Below are 18,226 nucleotides of genomic sequence, written 5' to 3' on the forward strand. Positions count from 1 at the left end.
CCGCGTACTCAACGACGACTCCCAACCCGGAGCTGTGGTCCAGAATCGTATAGGTTCGCAGCAGTACAGTGCCTAACTGTTTCTAACTATAAACTCTCCTGAGAGCAAAGACAGCAAGTCCGTCTGTATCAACAAAGGTCATATGAAGCGATCGTCACACAAGGGCGCTCACAACGAAAGACCGCGTCTCGCCAGCGCTGGCTTCCCAGCAAGGCTTGGCTCCCCATCATCGTAATTCCGAAAACGAATCATATTCTCGAAACCACGGAATATTCTTCCTCTCTACAGATTCTTCCGAACGCCGACAAACCCTTTTTTTAGTCTTTTGTCGTCCAACGCGGAAAGTTTGCGAGGGAAAACCTATAACGGTACAATGGTACGCCTCTGAGTAAAAGTCCCTGGCAATAACTCAGCCTGCGTGGTTTCCGAGGTGCCGCTTCTTCGTTCCTCTCACCTGCATCCAAGATTTTCATAGTTTCAGAAGTATAATCCTTCCGGTTCGGCTACATTACCAGCCGGTCGCGACTTACTGTGCTCCAGTGCTTAGGTGCTACTACGTCCATCCTGCTCTTTCCTGTGTTTCAGCAGGACCAACACACGTGTGTGGACCTTCCACCAAGGGCTTGAGTTCAGTCTGCCGTTTCATTTCCACTGTCGTTCCAACCTCTACTAGTATGAAATAAAGAAACTCCGTCACCTTTCATGCAATAAGTGTTAACAATTATTTACAAGGCGTACGTGACAATGTCAGTTTCCTTTAAATATTCATATATACGATGTACTACCTATCAAATAATACCTAATTTAGTTGTAGATCACGACAAAGTATGTGGATGAGTGCTTGTAAGGTGCGAAATTATAGCCACCTTACAACCAAATTAAAGGCATGTTGATTGCTAAGTTTCAACTGCTGTTTCAAATAATCTCAGACATTTTCTACGGGATTAAAATCGGGTGATTTAGCCTGTCAGTAGAGGTTCGATAGAGTGCCTGAGTCTTTGTCAAATCAGTAACGTATATGTGTGTGCAGCCCCAGGAACACTGCTGTTGCCAACTTATCCGATGCCAACTGATCCGTTGGGCACTATACACCAGCTGTTTACCTTAGGACTTTTCGATCATATCGGCTGATGTTCACATTGACCAGAATGAGTAGACCCAAGCCATGGTACGCGAAACTCCCCTAAAACACCACAACACCCTCCATACACTGTGAGCTATTGAAGACCTGCAGCTGTATGTTCCACCGATTGCAGTGGCTGTTTGCGACGTAGCCAACTCCAAATGTCTACTGCATGCCGTTCCCTTCGCAACATTCGCTCGGAAACTAATAGAGATGGACCTGCATTCACTGACAGCAACAATTGCTGTCGAGTTTGACAGTGACTGTTAATGACAAGGCATGACGCTCAATCCATTACGTGTCGCTCAGGTTCGTTTTGACCCCTATTCTTACGTCGTATTACATGGTTGTGAATGTTACACCAGCAATTGCTTTGTATTGGGCAGTCTGCATTGAAACAATAAAACATTGGCAACTTCACTGTGTGGTTATGAGCATTTCAGAACACAGTAGATCATGCCTACCATTCTGTTACGTCTCCCCGTCGATCCATCGCACCACACTGATTCCATGCAACCATCTGGCACATACACACCATTGCCATGACTTAGGTCAGCAGCGCAGGCTCATATGATAACCTGGTACCAGTTCTGTACCAGCTACAAAGCTCCAAAGTGACCAGTGTACTCTTCCGAAAGGGTGACTGATAATGAGTCCGGAGAGCTTGTTCTCTGGTAAATTCTTTCCTCAAAGCTGGCATTTTTTTCCTCTTCAGATTGGAACACAGGGTAATCTTTCTTTGTCCATACCTATGAAGTTACGAATTGTGTACCTACATTTTTGAAATATAGTGATTAAATTCTTGAGCACAATTTAACACTTTACTATGTCAGCTTTTGGTAGTCAGTCTTTGAAGTGTCGGGTATTCTGGTGCATATCAGCATCGTTTTTGCACAATATTTCGACAACGTAACTCATTATATTTATCAGGTGCTATCCGAGACTGCTCCTTGAGTGGAACGGGTCCAATGACACAAGTAACTGTTACGACAAGGAATGATGTGCTAAATGTAATTCTTCAGATTTCCCCGGCGACCTGTTGACATCTTTAAGGGGTCGGGTTTTCTACTGAATATCAGTGTCGTTCTTGCACGATATTTCGATAACGTAACTCGTTTCCTACCTGAGACTGCTTCTCGTTCTTTTGTAGAGATAGAGCCCCTCCACGCCCACACCTGCATGATGGCCAACACAAAAGGTCTACTGCCATCTCTGCACAAGGGTTAGTTTTCACTAAAGTGAGGGATCTCAGGATGTGGGTACTGCGATGTTTGCGTATGTCTGATTAAAGTTAACCATTAATACTCGCTCATCTGGAGACAGATTGGGACGAAAATTGAACAAAGGGTAGCGGTTTGAAGGGCAGAGGGGAAAAAATGCCAAGGCAAGTGGCAAGGGAAATAAAACGGTTGTAAGAGCAGTAGCAGTTTTCTTGCTGCCTGTGACAGGTCATCCAAGGGTAGACTTTATTAGTAGTGTTGGTATCATGCAGGCGGATACCTTTGACGTTGTACGGTGATGTTACTCGGCGGCTGCAGCTGGGAGCCGGAGTTGGCTTCACGGCCAGCGTCAGCGTACCTTTAACAGTTAGGTTCATCATCGTTTAGAGTCCGACAGGTCATATATCAGATTCACAGTGTGCGATAGTGTTGGCGGTTTGTTTGTGCGTCAGTGTGCGAGCTTTTCGGTTTCCCTGCTGTAGCCTGTTGGTCGGCTTTAATAGCAGTTGCTGATTTGCAGGGGCTGGCCGATGTTGTCGCTAGTGGTTGAACTTTAGCTCGCCATACGTTGTTATGCCGTAGCTATTAGTGCCTTTGGCCGCTGATGCTCCCACCTATGGTTGTGATCATAGTTTCCCAGAGTAAGGATGAGGGGATTGTTCGAGTGTCTCGCGTTCTTATATAGATGTGTGGCGAGTTACTTCCTTGACGGTTCCAAGGCGGTATTCATTGTGAAGATCTACGGTGAGGGTGTAGAGTGGAGCGTTGCTAATGATGCGTAGCATTTTGTTCTGTATGATATACAGGCGGCGCAGGCATGTAGGAGCTGCGTATCCCCAGATGGGAGCTGCGTACGTCATCAGAGGTTTAATCAGTGTCATGTATATGGACTTCGACACCCTCCTATTTAGTGTATTTCCCTACTAGGCATTGCGTAGAGCTGTTTGAGCCTCGCGTGCGCTCTGTTGGCAACGTATTCTTTGTGGTCCCCCATGTAAGTTTACAGTCCAGCCAGACACCAAGACTTCTGACTTTCACTCGGAAACGTATTTGGCGTACATGTAGTGTTACCTGTCGACAGTGTTCATGTTTGCGCAGTAACTTCGATCTGCATGTGAACAAAAGTGCTTCGCACTTGTCGGGTGCCGTCTGTTTCGTGAATTTATGTTCGAAAGTATCCATCTTGCGCAAGGATTGCTGTGTCATCCGCGTAGGTGGCTGACATCGTGTTTGTGTTGCTAAAAAGTCAGTAGTAGTAGTAGTAGTAGTAGTAGTAGTAGTAGTAGTAGTAGTAACAGCGGCAGCTTTATTCATCCGTAGATCTATTTTTACAAGGATATAGGACATGTCAAACTACACTCCTGGAAATTGAAATAAGAACACCGTGAATTCATTGCCATGGGGAGGGGAAACTTTATTGACACATTCCTGGGGTCAGATGCATCACATGATCACACTGACAGAACCACAGGCACATAGACACAGGCAACAGAGCATGCACAATGTCGGCACTAGTACAGTGTATATCCACCTTTCTCCCATGGAGACGATCGTAGAGATGCTGGATGTAGTCCTGTGGAACGGCTTGCCATGCCATTTCCACCTGGCGCCTCAGTTGGACCAGCGTTCGTGCTGGACGTGCAGACCGCGTGAGACGACGCTTCATCCAGTCCCAAACATGCTCAATGGGGGACAGATCCGGAGATCTTGTTGGCCAGGGTAGTTGACTTACACCTTCTAGAGCACGTTGGGTGGCACGGGATACATGCGGACGTGCATTGTCCTGTTGGAACAGCAAGTTCCCTTGCCGGTCTAGGAATGGTAGAACGATGGGTTCGATGACGGTTTGGATGTACCGTGCACTATTCAGTGTCCCCTCGACGATCACCAGAGGTGTACGGCCAGTGTAGGAGATCGCTCCCCACACCATGATGCCGGGTGTTGGCCCTGTGTACCTCGGTCGTATGCAGTCCTGATTCTGGCGCTCACCTGCACGGCGCCAAACACGCATACGACCATCATTGGCACCAAGGCAGAAGCGACTCTCATCGCTGAAGACGACACGTCTCCATTCGTCCCTCCATTCACGCCTGTCGCGACACCACTGGAGGCGGGCTGCACGATGTTAGGGCGTGAGCGGAAGACGGCCTAACGGTGTGCGGGACCGTAGCCCATCTTCATGGAGACGGTTGCGAATGGTCCTCGCCGATACCCCAGGAGCAAGTGTCCCTAATTTGCTGGGAAGTGGCGGTGCGGTCCCCTACGGCACTGCGTAGGATCCTACGGTCTTGGCGTGCATCCGTGCGTCGCTGCGGTCCGGTCCCAGGTCGACGGGCACGTGCACCTTCCGCCGACCACTGGCGACAACATCGATGTACTGTGGAGACCTCACGCCCCACGTGTTGAGCAATTCGGCGGTACGTCCACCCGGCCTCCCGCATGCCCACTATACGCCCTCGCTCGAAGTCCGTCAAATGCACATGCGGTTCACGTCCACGCTGTCGCGGCATGCTACCAGTATTAAAGACTGCGATGGAGCTCCGTATGCCACGGCAAACTGGCTGACACTGACGGCGGCGGTGCACAAATGCTGCGCAGCTACAGCCATTCGACGGCCAACACCTCGGTTCCTGGTGTGTCCGCTGTGCCGTGCGTGTGATCATTGCTTGTACAGCCCTCTCGCAGTGTCCGGAGCAAGTATGGTGGGTCTGACACACCGGTGTCAATGTGTTCTTTTTTCCATTTCCAGGAGTGTATTTACAAATTTAGATTAATTTAAAATAAGCTAATTCGTATACACACATATTTAAAGACTTCCAGTTAGAAGACGATCATTAGATTTACTCCTGGTATACAATACTTTTTTACAAATAACTTAGTAAATAATGTAATGCCACACCATTAATGTAGATGTTGAAGAAGATGGGCCCTAGGTTGCTTTCCTGGGTACGTCATCTTGGATACCGCATTGTGTCGATTGTTTGCCGTGCACGTCAGTGTTAAAACATCTGTTTGTGAGATATGAGTGTATGAGACGTACGAGACCGCCGGGGAACCAGCATAGCTGAGTTTGCTTGTAAGGCCGTTGTGCCAGCAAAAGTCGAAAGCTTCTTCGATGTCCAGGAACACGACCGCTGTGACTTTGTACATGTTGTAGCCGTGTATTATGTGTGTGACTATGCGGAGGAGTTTTTGTGTTGTTGAGTGGTATTCCTAAATCCGAATTGCTCCGGTCTTAGGGAGCTTCTCGAGTGTTTTATTTATTTATTTATTTATTTATTTTGTACTTTTCATATGCTTCTCTGAGGGAGAAGGGCGGGCTGTTCGAGGGCTTGCTATATGCCCTTTTCAGCCATCAGGTTTCACATTTTATTTTTATTTTACATTTCTTTATTTGATGCGATTCAGTGCATGTTTCATATTGATTGTACAATTTTCTGTAACATACTAGTATGATTTAAATATTTGCTTAATGCTTCGATATTTCTTAAAGTACTATTGCTTGATTAATATTACACATTTCCTACAATTTAATAGTCTGAATTTTGGGATATATTTATATATTTTTACTAATATATACGGTCAGTTAAAATTTTTGAGGGTTGTATAAGATATACATAGGATCTTATTTACTATTTCGAATTTTAGTTTATAGCTGCTTGAGAATTTCTTGGTTGAATTTGAAATGTATTTGTACAAGATATACGTAGTGTCATATTTACTATATATTTATATATATTACGTCGGTGTGGCCATGCGGTTCTAGGCGCTTCAGTCTGGAACCGCGCGACCGCTACGGTCGCAGGTTGGAAACCTGCCTCAGACATGGATGTGTGTGATGTCCTTAGGTTAGTTAGGTTTAAGTAGTTCTACGTTCTAGGGGACTGATGACCACAGATGTTAAGTCCCATAGTGCTCAGAGCCATTTGAACCATTTTAATAGCTCCTTGAGAGGTTTTTGGTCTTGTTTGTAGTGTTGTTTGTTTGTGTGTGTGTGTGTGTGTGTGTGTGTGTGTGTGTGTGTGTGTGTGTGTTTTTCTGTTGTCTCATGTAGGTGGGGATGGGTAGTGGAGTTGGCTGTGAGTGGTTCCAGGATTGGGGCTAAGTCTGGGGATGTTTTTGCGGTGTTTAGGGCTATTGTACTGGAAGGGGTAATGTATTTGTATATCGGTTTTCGACGGGTTCTGTGTTTGGTGGAGACGAGATCTCTCATGTCAGGTCTTTTGTTTAGTATATGTCTGCCCTACCGCGCTCGGAGCTTGACCAGCCTGGTCTGGAGTGGTTCAATTTGTATTGTTTGGTAGACTTGGAACGGGTCCAGTATTTATACCTGTGGCCTTCCCCCTCCGTGTTCGGTTGCAGGCATCCCCTCTTACAGTCTGCGCCCCAATAGATGGGAACTGGAGAGGGAAAGCCTGGAACCGACCTTTGGGGAGGGGGGGGGGGATGGCCGCATGTATAAATACTGGACCCTAACCATTCGAGAAGCAGTTTCAAGTAAGATAACGAGTTACGTTATCGAAATACCGTGCAAGTACGACACTGGCATCCAACAGAAATCCTGATACCTCACCTAGAAAGTTGAAGAATTGTATTTCATTCCTTGTCTTAATAGTTACTTGTGTCACTGAAATACGGTTTATAATGTGGAACTTCCGTGTAAACAATGAAAAATCTAATTTTTTATTTTATTTTATTGAAACTGATTACTTTCTTTTTTGGAATATATTATTTCCTGTATTCTCCGAATGTATTTTTGGTCTAAATTCGACGGTATTCTAGGTTGTGAAACTTTCTCCTTACTCTCGTCCATTTAGCGGAAGACAGCAGAAGTAAGACAAGAGCCAGGCGCCTTTTGTTGCGCTACCCTGCAGTGGAGGTGCTAAACGCAGATGGGCCTGTGTGAGGACGAGCTCAGTAATGGCGTGCTAACGCGGCTGGCTCGTGTTGCAGGTAGCGGGACGGTGCGTCGCTGGAGTGCCCGCGGGACATGCTCTGGAGTTCCCTGGTGCCCGCCTGACCTCCCGCCTGCTACACCTGCGCAGGTAAACAGCCAACAGCTCGTCTGCGACCAGCTTCTCTGTTCCTCTCTGACGCCATCCTGCTTGCTTTACCAGCTCCGCAGCTGATACATTTAACACTATTTTCATTTGTTTCTGTGAGACAAAGTGGTATGATGAAGCGATGCCAGTGCATTTTATAATATAAAAATTTTCTTTTTCGATCACAATGTATTTTATTACATATAACCGGTTTCGATACCTTTTCAACCATCATCAGATCTAAAAATACTGCTTGGATACCTCTATGGCTTCTTTATGTTTTCGATTGTACTGCAATTTGGTTGCGCCTTGTGTAATGGTAACAGTATTTTATATACCAATAATGGTGAGCCGGCCGGTTTGGCCGAGCGGTTCTAGGGGCTTCAGTCTGGAACCGCGCGACCGCTACGGTCGCAGGCTCTACTCCTGCCTCGTCATGGAAGTGTGTGATGTCCTCAAGTTAATCAGGTTTAAGTAGTTTCAGGTTCTAGGGGGACTGATGACTACAGATGTTAAGTCCCATACTGCTCAGAGCCATTTGAACAATTTGAGTAATGGTGATTTCTTTTTCTTTTAAAGTTACGTACAACCCTATTCCCCGATGTGTGTGTGGCTAATGGGAGACTGGCTGGCAGCAGCCACGTTGTCACACTACACTCATTGATTTTTATGGAATAGTTCGGATTAAAGTAAAATAGTTTATGGTACTAAAATGCATGACAGTTGGCAAGCATGCGTCAGCACCGGCTACCTGACATGTTCGAAGACGCCGCACATAAAAGGGATTCTTCCGGTGTTCATACCACGGGTTATATTGATGTACCAATAGGAAAGTAGGGTCAAATGTTTTGGATAGTCCTTGGGCGACGAAGCATTTGTATGTCCAACAGAATACTACACAGCTCCTCCTGCCTAGGCAAATGGAGCAAATCGATTGTTTCTTTTTGCATTAGGTATGGTTCTCGGTGGACCTTTATGGGATATATGGAGGCACCATTAGGTCGTGGGCGGTTCCTTATAAAACCATAAAAATGGTATTTTTACCATTTTTTTCGTACCAATAAAGAGCTGCAGATTCCAAGGCAGCTATTAACAGCAAATGTCTGAAATTTTTACTATACGTTCCTTAGATCTCCGTTTCCGAGATACAGAGCTTCAAATTTACCCTACGTGTACATCTAAAATAGTGAGAGGCGAAAACGTAGTTTATAAAGTGACGTAGGACAGAGAAATATGGTGCAAAGTTTCTCCGTTATCATCAGAAAGACTCTGTGAACCACATGTTACGGCCGATAAAATTTTTGTGCACGTAAAATCCTATCCGAGATGTAAAATTAGTTTTGTTTTGTTTTTATTTCATATAAACTATCAAAATTTTACGAACCCATAAGGCTATTTTCATGTGAGTGACATGCCAAGCTGTGGCAGGAGAAAGCAGCGAAATCAGCAAAAAAATGTTCCGATTGGAGTTCAAAAAAGACGAATACGCTCCTGTTAAAAAGACTCAGATTGGGAAGTGGGGTACCAGCTGCCTCATTCTACCTTCCTCTGCACCTTCCAAAATTTTCCTAAACACTTCAGCATGCGAACTTATTCACAATCTCTTTTGCTGAGAGGAGACAGTGGCAGTGATAGGCAAAAGTAATAAATATTGGAAGACAGTAGACTGTGGTTGTGGTACAGGAAGAGCAAGAAGACAATGGCTATGTGAGAGGAAGAGACGGTCACAATGGCAGTGACAGAACAGTGCTAGGAAAGTAATGAACGAGAGAGTGCTCGTGAGAGAGGAGCAAAGAAAAGAAGAAAGTTGAAGTTGGTGAGGGCCAGCGACAGTGAAAGACGGATTCTACGACTAGGAAGAGAGATAATGACACTGAGAAAACACAGCAGCAGTGGGAAGGAAGGAATGAGATAATCGCAGTAAAAGAGAGAAAGAGAGAGAGAGAGAGAGAGAGAGAGAGAGAGAGAGAGAAAACAGTAGTAAAGACATATCGAAGGAAACTGTGGCTGTGATATGATATAATGACATCAAGACACAAAGAGATAATGAAAATGAGGTTGGTTGAATGAGTGAGAATGGAAAAGTGGGTGTGGGTGGGTATGCGCAACTTTCAGCGATGGACTAGTTAGGGGAGCTTCTGGGAATGAGAGGTAGGTTGCATACCTTAAAAAGAGCGGGAGCATGTTCGCATGCCAAATTTTTTAGATTTTTTAAAGGTACTGAGTAAGGCAGAACGAGGCAGCTGGTACCCTACTTTTCAGTAAAAATCTTTTAAATAGGAACATATTAGTCTTTTTTGTGCTCCAAAAAGAGAATTTTCCCGCTGGTATTAAATAAAAAATACTTTTTTTACATGACTACTCTGCAATTCATATTTAAGTCTTGGCAGAGGATTCATCGAACCACAATTATACTATCTCTCTAAACCTTTCTGTTCGAGCTCTGATTTCTCTTATTTTATTTTGATGCTCATTCCTACCTATGTAGGTTGGGCTCAACAAAATATTTTCGCATTCGGAAGAGAAAGTTGGTGACTGAAATTTCGTATGTAGATCTCGCCGCGACGAAAAACGTCTATGCTGTAATGACTTCCATCCCAACTCGCGTATCATATCTGCCACACTCTCTCCCCTATTACGTGATAATACAAACGAGCAGCCCTTTTTTTGCACCCTTTCGATGTCCTCCTTCAATCCCACCTGATAAGGATCCCACACCGCGCAGCATTATTCTAACAGAGGACGAACGAGTGTAGTGTAAGCTGTCTCTTTAGTGGACTTGTTGCATCTTCTAAGTGTCCTGCCAATGAAACGCAACCTTTGGCTCGCCTTCCCCACAATATTATCTATGTGGTCTTTCCAATTGAAGTTGTTCGTAATTTTAACACACAGGCACTTAGTTGAATTGACAGCCTTCAGAATTGTACTATTTATCGAGTAATCGAATTCCAACGTATTTCTTTTGGAACTCATGTGGATCACCTCAAACGTTTCGTTATGTAGCGTCAACTGCCACCTACCACAACACATACAGCAATCTTTTCTAAATCGCTTTGCAACTGATACTGGTCTTCGGATGACCTTACTAGATGGTAAATCATAGCATCATCTGCGAACAACCTAAGAGAACTGCTCAGATTGTCACCTAGGTCATTTATATAGATCAGGAACAGCAGAGGTCCTAGGACGCTTCCCTGGGGAACACCTGATATCACTTCAGTTTTACTCGATGATTTGCCGTCTATTACTATGAACTGCGACCTTCCTGACAGGAAATCACGAATCCAGTCGCACAACTGAGACGATACCCCATAGGCCCGCAGCTTGATTAGAAGTCGCTTGTGAGGAACGGTGTCAAAAGCTTTCCGGAAATCTAGAAATACAGAATCAACTTGAGATCCCCTGTCGATAGCGGCCATTACTTCGTGCGAATAAAGAGCTAGCTGCGTTGCACAAGAGCGATGTTTTCTGAAGCCATGCTGATTACGTGTCAATAGATCGTTCCCTTCGAGGTGATTCATAATGTTTGAATACAGTATATGCTCCAAAACCCTACTGCAAACCTACGTCAATGATACAGGTCTGTAGTTAGATGGATTACTCCTACTACCCTTCTTAAACACTGGTGCGACCTGCGCAATTTTCCAATCTGTAGGTACAGATCTATCGGTGAGCGAGCAGTTGTATATGATTGCTAAGTAGGGAGCTATTGTATCAGCCTAATCTGAAAGGAACCTAATCGGTATACAATCTGGACCTGAAGACTTCCCTGTATCAAGCGATGGGATGATTGTCAAAGGGTGAATACCGGGGATGAGTGATATTTCTATAATAAAATAATAAATTACAATAATACACAAAATTCTAAATAAATAATAATAAATTGTAAACAAATAATAAATAATAAGCTAAAAATAACAATAGATCAAAAAATATTGTAGATCGTTTGATAAGAAAGGAGCAAAGAGCAAGACTAAGAGGAGAAAAGAATTTGGAAACATGCCTCAATTTTGTAGATTTTTTAAGGCATGTCGCAAGTTAAATCGAATAAAATTATGGCAAATACTAGAAAATGGGGCCTATACAACACACCTAATTTTGGTAATAAAGAGTCTGTGTAGAAGCAGAAATTTTATTAGACACAGGAATTAAAAGAAGTGAATGACACAGGAATTAAAAGAAGTGAACGTATTCTAGGAAATACAGAACTTAGACAAGAGTATAGATTATCATCCACTCGTTTTAATATACATATATTAATATACATATATTGACCATACTGTGTACTCATTAGACTGTTCATTCCCTTCAGCAGATCATTTAATTCTTCTTCACTTTCACTCAGGATAGCAATGTCATCAGCGAATCGTATCATTGATATCCTTTCACCTTGTATTTTAATTCCACTCGTGAACCTTTCTTTTATTTCCATCATTGCTTCCTCGATGTACAGATTGAAGAGTAGGGTCGAAAGGCTACAGCCTTGTCTTACTCCCTTCTTAATACGAGCAATTCGTTCTTCATCGTCCACTCTTATTATACCCTCTTGGTTGTTGTATATATTGTATATGAACCGTCTCTCCCTATAGCTTACCCCTACTTTCCCCAGAATCTTGAACAGCTTGCACCATTTTATATTGTCGAACGCTTTTTCCAGGTCGACAAATCCTATGAACGTGTCTTGATTTGTCTTTAGCCTTTCTTTCCCATTCTTCTGTACATTATTCTTATAAGCAGCTTCGGTGCATGAGCTGTTAAGCTGATTGTGCGATAATTCTCGCACTTGTCAGCTCTTGCCGTCTTCGGAATTGTGTGGATGATGCTTTTCCGAAAGTCAGATGGTATGTCACCAGACTCATATATTCTACACACCAACGTGAATAGTCGTTTTGTTGCCACTTCCCCTAATGATTTTAGAAATTCTGATGGAATGTTATCTATTCCTTCTGCCCTATTCGACCGTAAGTCCTCCAAAGCTCTTTTAAATTCCGATTCTAATACTGGATCCCCTATGTCTTCTAAATCGACTCCTGTTTCTTCTTCTATCACATCAAATCTTCACCCTCATAGAGGCTTTCAATGTATTCTTTCCACCTATCAGCTCTCTCCTCTGCATTTAACAGTGGAATTCTAGTTGCACTCTTAATGTTACCACCGTTGCTTTTAATGTCACCAAAGGTTGTTTTGACTTTCCTGTATGCTGAGTCTGTCCTTCCGACAATCATATCTTTTTCGATGTCTTCACATTTTTCCTGCAGCCTTTTCGTCTTAGCTTCCCTGCACTTCCTATTTATCTCATTCCACAGCGACTTGTATTTCTGTATTCCTGATTTTCCCGGAATATCTTTGTATTCCTCCTTTCATCAATCAACTGAAGTATTTCTTCTGTTATCCATGGTTTTTTCGCAGCTACCTTCTTTGTACCTATGTTTTCCTTCCCAACTTCTGTGATGGCCCTTTTTAGAGACGTCCATTCCTCTTCAACTGTGTTGCCTACTGCGCTATTCCTAATTGCTGTATCTATAGCGTTAGATAACTTCAAACGTATCTCGTCATTCCTTAGAACTTCCGTATCCCACTTCTTAGCGTATTGATTCTTCCTGACTAATGTCTTTAACTTCAGCCTACTCTTCATCACTACTATATTGTGATCTGAGTTTATATCTGCTCCTGGGTACGCCTTACAATCCAGTATCTGATTTCGGAATCTCTGTCTGACCATGATGTAATCTAATTGACATCTTCCCGTATCTCCCGGCCTTTTCCAAGTATACCTCCTCCTCTTGTGATTCTTGAACAGGGTATTCGCTATTACTAGCTGAAACTTGTTACAGAACTCAATTAGTCTTTCTCGTCTTTCATTCCTTGTCCCAAGCCCATATTCTCCTGTAACCTTTTCTTCTACTCCTTCCCCTACAACTGCATTCCAGTCGCCCATGACTATTAGATTTAGGGGCAATTTCCCACCCCTAGGACAAGAGAGTGCCCTGAACCTCTATCCGCTCCTCCGCCCTCTTTGACAAGGCCGTTGGCAGAATGAGGCTGACTTCTTATGCCGGAAGTCTTCGGCCGCCAATGCTGATTATTTATCAAAATTTAGGCAGTGGCGGGGATCGAACCCGAAGACGTTTTGATTATGAATCAAAGACGCTATCCCTAGACTACGGGTACTGGGGTAGTTAGGTTTAACCTCAGCATTTAAGTCACATAGTGCTCAGAGCCACTTGGACTTTTTTTGACCGCAAGACTTCACAAGCCGGCGTTGAACTACATACCTAGGGGAAGAAGAGATTGAGGACGACCCAGAACAAGCTGGAAACAACTGTTATCCCGGAACAGGCAAGAATACCTAATCCACGAAGTGTAGAGGAAAAGGAAACGATGATGGTGATCTGACGTATATTCTAAACCATAATGAGGATGATGTGAAATAGGCTCCTATTAACTATGTGTGGGGGTTTGGATATGGGGTGTATTGGGGAGAGTGTTGTATGGGAAAGGAAGAGGGCTGTCTTTGTAGGAAGGAATTTATAGTTGGGATGCAGGTCTTGGGGCAGGAATGGGAGGTCAGCTGGGCAAGAAAATGTATTGGAGCCTTCGTTTGATATGGAATTGGTGGGATATGATTGGGGGAGAGGTAGTTTACATGGATGGGAGTGCGGTTGAAGTTCGATTGGGAGAGAAGATGGAGTGCTTGGAAATGGAGGGACCTGGTGACAGAGACACAGCAGCAGACAAGGATTTTCAGCGATGCAGGAGACGTAGGGTGCTGGACTCGAGTTAATGGGAGGAGTAGGAGAGGCGTAAATGTTCTTAGTGTTGGAGGACGGTTGCGAAAAGGTAGACGGGTACAGAGCGCATGGCGCTCTACGATTTGGAGGAAGTGGTACTACACTCCTGGAAATTGAAATAAGAACACCCTGAATTCATTGTCCCAGGAAGGGGAAACTTTATTGACACATTCCTGGGGTCAGATACTTCACATGATCACACTGACAGAACCACAGGCACATAGACACAGGCAACAGAGCATGCACAATGTCGGCACTAGTACAGTGTATATCCACCTTTCGCAGAAATGCAGGCTGCTATTCTCCCATGGAGACGATCGTAGAGATACTAGATGTAGTCCTGTGGAACGGCTTGCCATGCCATTTCCACCTGGCGCCTAAGTTGGACCAGCGATCGTGCTGAACGTGCAGACAGCGTGAGACGACTCTTCATCCAGTCCCAAACATGCTCAATGGGGGACAGATCCGGAGATCTTGCTGGCCAGGGTAGTTGACTTACACCTTCTAGAGCACGTTGGGTGGCACGGGATACATGTGGACGTGCATTGTCCTGTTGGAACAGCAAGTTCCCTTGCCGGTCTAGGAATGGTAGAACGGTGGGTTCGATGACGGTTTGGATGTACCGTGCACTATTCAGTGTCCCCTCGACGATCACCAGAGGTGTACGGCCAGTGTAGGAGATCGCTCCCCACACCATGATGCCGGGTGTTGGCCCTGTGTGCCTCGGTCGTATGCAGTCCTGATTGTGGCGCTTACCTGCACGGCGCCAAACACGCATACGACCATCATTGGCACCAAGGCAGAAGCGACTCTCATCGCTGAAGACGACACGTCTCCATTCGTCCCTCCATTCACGCCTGTCGCGACACCACTGGAGGCGGGCTGCACGATGTTGGGGCGTGAGCGGAAGACGGCCTAACGGTGTGCGGGACCGTAGCCCAGCTTCATGGAGACGGTTGCGAATGGTCCTCGCCGATACCCCAGGAGCAATAGTGTCCCTAATTTGCTGGGAAGTGGCGGTGCGGTCCCCTACGGCACTGCGTAGGATCCTACGGTCTTGGCGTGCATCCGTGCGTCGCTGCGGTCCGGTCCCAGGTCGACGGGCACGTGCACCTTCCGCCGACCACTGGCGACAACATCGATGTACTGTGGAGACCTCACGCCCCACGTGTTGAGCAATTCGGCGGTACGTCCACCCGGCCTCCCGCATGCCCACTATACGCCCTCGCTCAAAGTCCGTCAACTGCACATACGGTTCACGTCCACGCTGTCGCGGCATGCTACCAGTGTTCAAGACTGCGATGGAGCTCCGTATGCCACGGCAAACTGGCTGACACTGACGGCGGCGGTGCACAAATGCTGCGCAGCTAGCGCCGTCGACGGCCAACACCGCGGTTCCTGGTGTGTCCGCTGTGCCGTGCGTGTGATCATTGCTTGTACAGCCCTCTCGCAGTGTCCGGAGCAAGTGTGGTGGGTCTGTCACACCGGTGTCAATGTGTTCTTTTTTCCATCTCCAGGAGTGTATTTAGGAGGCGCGGTGTTTCTTGCAACTTCGGCGTGCGGGTAACATGATGTCCAGTACTTTTATATTTCGTATCTTATTGTGTAAAGGGTGGAAAAAATAAAACTGGCCCGTGAAATAAACACCAAGAAACAAAAAAGACGCACTACGTAGGAATTATCTGAATGGGACGGGAACTGGCAGATGTGACATACATCTACAGACAAACAAATGATTATAATCTCAGAATTAATGGATGATTTATTCAAAAGAAAGAGCTTCACAACTTTAGCAAGTGGGTAACACACTAGTACACCTCTTGCCCTTATGCAAGGAATTATTCCACTTGAAATTTTATTGGTAGAATTTTTGGATATCCGCCTGAGGACGTCGTACCACATTCTGTCCAGTTGGCCCATTAGGTTGTCAAAATCCCGAGCCGGTTGGAAGGCCCTGCCCATAATACTCCAAACGTTCTCAAATGGACACAGATTCGGCGACCTTGCTGGCCAAGATAGGATTTGGCAAGCACGGAGAGAAGCAGTAGAAACTCTCGCCATATAAGGGCGGCCTTTATCTTGCTGAAATGTAAACCCAGGGTGTCTTCCCATGAAGGGCAACAAAACGGAGTGTAGAATGGCGTCGACGTACCGCTATGATGTAAGGGTGACGCGGATAACAACCAAACGAGTCCAGCAACGAAAAGAAATGGCACCCCAGACAGACAACCACTCCAGGTTGTCGAGCTGCATGGTAGGCCACAGTCAGGTTGATATGCCACTGCTGTATGGATCGTCTCCAGTCACGTCTTCGATGGCCATTGTGGCTCAGTTAGAAGCGACACTCATCACTGTACACAATTCTGCTCGTCAGTGAGAGTCCAGTTGAGAACGTTTGGGACGGTAAGGGCACGGCCCTCCAACCAACTCGGAATTTTGACGATCTAAGTTGCTAATTGGCCAGAATTTGGCACGATATCCCTCAGGGAGACATTCAACAAGTCTATCAATCAATGCCAAACGGAATAAGTGCTTGCATAAGGACCAGAGGTGGACCAAGGCGCTATTGACTTGCACAGTTTATGAAGTTCTTTATCTTCAATAAATTATCCTATTTTTCTGAATTAGTAAGCATTTGTTTTCCTGTACATGTACATTAGATCTACCGATTTCCGTCCCATTCGGATAATTCCTTCATGTTTATTTCCCTACCACCCCTCTTCCTTTCCATGCGCCTTAAGATAGGTAACCCAACTTATATTATCTTTAGCTGAGGTGGATGATTTAAGTTAGGTTGCCTATATTAAGTTGTATGAACTATTTTATCTTGTTTTATCTTGACCATCCTGTATACAGGGCGGTCTATTGATAGTGACCGGGCCAAATATCTCACGAAATAAGCATCAAACGAAAAAACTACAAAAAAACGAAACTCGTCTAGCTTGAAGGGGGAAACCAGATGGCGCTATGGTTGGCCCGCTAGATGGAGCTGCCATAGGTCAAACGGATATCAACAGCGTTTTTTCTTTAAATGGGAACCCCCATTTTTTTTATTACATATTCGTGTAGTACGCAAAGAAATATGAATATTTTAGTTGAACCACTTTTTTCGCTTTGTGATAGATAGCGCTGTAATAGTCACAAACGTATAAGTACGTGGTATCACGTAACATTCCGCCAGTGCGGACGGTATTTGCTTCCTGATACATTACTCGTGTTAAAATGGACCGTTTACCAATTGCGGAAAAGATCGATATCGTGTTGATGTACGGCTATTGTGATCAAAATGCCCAACGGGCGTGTGCTGTCTATGCTGCTCGGTATCCTGGACATCATCCAAGTGTCCGGACCGTTCGCCGGATAGTTGCGTTATTTAAGGAAACAGTAAGTGTTCAGCCACGTGTGAAACGTCAACCACGACCTGCAACAAATGATGATGCTCAAGTAGGTATTTTAGCTGCTGTCGCGGCTAATCCGCACACTAGTAGCAGACAAGCTAGGCGATAATCGGGAATCTCAAAAGCGTCGGTGTTGAGAATGCTACATCAACATCGATTGCACCCGAACCATATTTGTATGCACCAGGAATTGCATGGCGATGACTTTGAAGGTCATGTACAGTTCTGCCACTGGGCACAAGAGAAATTACGGGACGATGAGAGGTTTTGCACGCGTTCTATTTAGCCACGAAGCGTCATTCACCAACAGCGGTAACGTAAACCATCATAATATGCACTATTGGGCAACAGAAAATCCCCTATCACTGCGAGAAGTGGAACATCAGCGACCTTGACGAATTAATGTATGGTGCGGCATTATTGGAGGAAGGATAATTGGCCCCCAATTTATCGATGGCAGTCTAAATGGCGCAATGCATGCTGATTCCCTACGTAATGTTCTACCGATGTTACTACAAGATATTTCACTGCTTCACAGAATGGCGGTGTACTTCCAGCATAATGGATGTCCGGCACATAGCTCGCGTGCGCTTGAAGCGGTATTGAATAGCATATTTCATGACAGGTGGATTGGTCGTCGAAGCACCATACC

General features: G+C 45.1%; 1 protein-coding gene across 2 annotated transcripts in view; it reads left to right on the forward strand.

Moving 5' to 3' along the window:
• The window catches only part of LOC126365992 (protein GDAP2 homolog), a 929,669-nt gene that overhangs the window by 637,712 nt on the left and 273,731 nt on the right, over positions 1–18,226 (forward strand). For both annotated transcript variants that reach the window (XM_050008813.1, XM_050008815.1), the window contains one exon: positions 7,297–7,388. The gene's annotated coding sequence lies outside the window, so the exon portion shown is untranslated. The remainder of the gene's footprint in view (positions 1–7,296; positions 7,389–18,226) is intronic.

Source organism: Schistocerca gregaria, chromosome 4 (genome assembly GCF_023897955.1).
Source record: "Schistocerca gregaria isolate iqSchGreg1 chromosome 4, iqSchGreg1.2, whole genome shotgun sequence".
Lineage (NCBI taxonomy): Eukaryota > Metazoa > Arthropoda > Insecta > Orthoptera > Acrididae > Schistocerca > Schistocerca gregaria.